Genomic DNA, 3132 nt, shown 5'->3' on the forward strand with positions numbered 1-3132 from the left:
CCAGTTTCTAGGGAGGCCTGCAGTTTTAAACCTCGCATTTTTGTTCGGAGTTTGAAAGAAGTGCAATTTTAGAAAACAGAACACTCCTAAAAAAGAAATGAAAATGATCTGTAATCTACTGCCCATTGATGGCTACAATTAACATTTGGAATGTTACCTTGAGTTTTTAAAGTATATTTTATGCCTTTTATGCAGTCTTATAGCTCATGAATTTTTCATGTAGCAAACAACTCTGTAAACCTCAGTTTCAATGAATGCTGCTATTTCATCGGAGGGTTAGCAAACACATTATTTATGTTCCTAATCCCCTAATGTTAGTAGTTTAAGTTATTTCTAAGTTTTCACAAATATAAATACTCGCTAAATCATATTTTAAAACTAATTTTGTGGTGATTGTTACTTTTTCTTGCTTGCTAAAATGAGATTCTAGAGGTATAAAATGAGTATTTTTAAAGACCCAGGATGTAATTTCTGTTGCAACGGTGCCAGCTTTCACTCTTACCAGCTGTGGGTAAGGGTTTGTTTTGCTTCTCCCTGGTAGGCTTTTAAAAATCTTGGCTGTGAAAGTGAATTTTTTAAAACTGGTATCTTCTGTACACCCATGTTTACAGCAATGTTATTCACAAGAGCCAAAAGCCGACATGTCCAGCAATAGAGGAATGGATCAACACAATGTGGTACTGATATACAATGGGAGATGACTGAGACGTGAAACATAGGTGACCCTTGATAACAGTATACTGAGTGAAATAAGTCAGTCAAAGGAAGACATACTGTCTCTCTATTTACCCATCTAGGTAAGTATACAGCGATCAACGTTCGTTAGTGGTTACCAGGGATGAGAGGGTGAGGAGAAAGGAGAAACCAATCCGTAAGAAGCGGATGGTAATGCACATCTTGGCAATGACATAGTGATGGCTACAGAACATGATTGATACAATCAACATCATGGAATGTTACATGCACAAAACGTTGAATGAACACATACTGTGTTCTCTATATTTTTCCTGCAATTTAAAAAAATTATATCTTACTGGGTTAGTCCAGGTAGACTAGAGAAACAAATTCATAGGCACACTCATATGTGTACAGGAAAGAGCTTTATGTACAAGAGGAATTGAATATTGAGAAATCATCCCAGCCCAGTCCAGATCAAGTCCCTAGGTCCAATATTAGCCCATATGTTCAATACCAATCTATAAAGTCCTCTTCAGACTCATGAAACACATGCAATGACGTGAATGCCGGAAGATCATGGGCCAGTGGGTGGATAGTCGTGCGGATCCTGTGATGGTGGAAGCATCTCAGCGCTGGAGTGGGTTTCCACGTGGCTCCTGCAGGTCCAGGGCTCTCGCTGCCATCAGCATAGCCCCATGTGTCTTGTCAGTAGAGAGTCTCTCAGGGAGTGAGCATGTGTCCCACCTCCAACAAGCTATTTATCTCTTAAGTGCCTCCAAATGAGGTCATCAAACTGCGATCTGATCAACAGGCTAAACTCCACCCCTTCACTCTTAAGCTTCAAATTGACAACAGATAATGTAACTACCACACTTACTTTAGATTGTATTTCTTTACACTCTGTCTCCTCCTCCCGTTCCTGTGCCACTCACTATTAGTGGCTGGAGAAGTGCCCACAACTATGTTGGTGGGTTTCGCTTTCACTCTATCACTGGTAACCTCTAGCGGGCCCCTGGGTTTATGTAAGTCCTCAACTGCCATTTCCTACCCTCTCCTCTGGACTTGAAGGGAGTACCTCCAGTGTGCCCCTTAGAAGCAAGGGCCCATCTCCTGTGCTTTGGATATGTGATCAGGAGAAACCAGTCCCTGGAAAAGGATATCCTCCTGGACACATGGAGGGTCCACGTGAAAGAGAAAGACTCTCTCAGTGAGAGGATTTGACACGGTGCTTGCAGCAATGGGCTCGAACTTACTGATTGTGAGGATGGCACAGGCCTGGGCATTGCTTCATCTATTGATTGTACCCGGGGTTGCTCTGAGCAGGAGTGGACACATTACCACCTCCTTTCCCCACCCCTTCCCCTTCTCGGTCTCTGGGGATGACTCGGTTCCATCTTTCATTGAGAACATAGAGGCAGACAGAATTACCTCCCACATCATGATGGTTTCCGAGACCCCCCTTTCCAATGTTCACTTGATTGAAACATTTCTCATTCACCCAAGGACTTCACGCTGGCACCCCCTCCCTTCTCTCCTGCACTATTCCTGTGAGTGTCAAACCATAATGTCTCCCATCTTAATAAACAGACCAATAAAACAAAACAAATTAACCCTCCAGCTATGTCTGTTTCTTCCTTTATAGCCAAGGTCCTTAAACGAGTTAATCTAATCACCTTCCCTACAGCCTCTCATGTTCTCTTGACCACATTTGGATTAATCTCCGCTCCTCTGCTAAGACAGCTATCGGTCAAAGGTACCGGCGCCCCCGTGGCCCACACCTGTCTCCCTCCGCGGCATTTTACACGGCGTGTCATTCCTGAACACTTTGTTCATTCTGGTTCCCTGGCTGCTGTTGGGTTTTGTTCTGCTCCTTGGTGGCTCCTTCTCGGTGTCTTTGCTGTTCCTCTGTATGTTCTTGATCCTCTGAACCTACCCTGTGTTTCATAATAAAATATTTTGAAGACCAAATAGAGAAAGAAATGAAGCAAAACAGAGCTGATTGAGTCTATTACGATGCATGGGAACCTTCATTTGTGTGCTATACATACTTATTACATTGGCTAGATTGAAAAGCTGACCCCTTAGCAGAAACTGGGAAGTTTATTTCAGCCTTTATGGCTGAAATATTATCAGTATTTAAAATATCTTATTATGGAACACAGGAGAGGTTCAGAGGACATGTTCCAGGACTCTAACATATATGTGGTGGTTGCATGAAGCATGTGTCCAGGCAACCAACTCCCACCATCACTCCAGCCTGCTTGAAGCTTCGGGAAAACCTGTAACTGGTGGTGGAGTGTGGGTGGGCGTTGCGGAGCTGGGGGGCTGTGTGCAGGGCAGGCTGGTCGCTGCCTCCAGGGTGAGGTCCATGCCCACATGCCAGGGGCCTCATTCACCCAGAGATGGGGCAGAGCATCCTGAGGAGCAGCCCACGGCTTCTTATTCTAAGGCATC

This window comes from Tenrec ecaudatus, chromosome 11, assembly GCF_050624435.1.
Source record: "Tenrec ecaudatus isolate mTenEca1 chromosome 11, mTenEca1.hap1, whole genome shotgun sequence".
Lineage (NCBI taxonomy): Eukaryota > Metazoa > Chordata > Mammalia > Afrosoricida > Tenrecidae > Tenrec > Tenrec ecaudatus.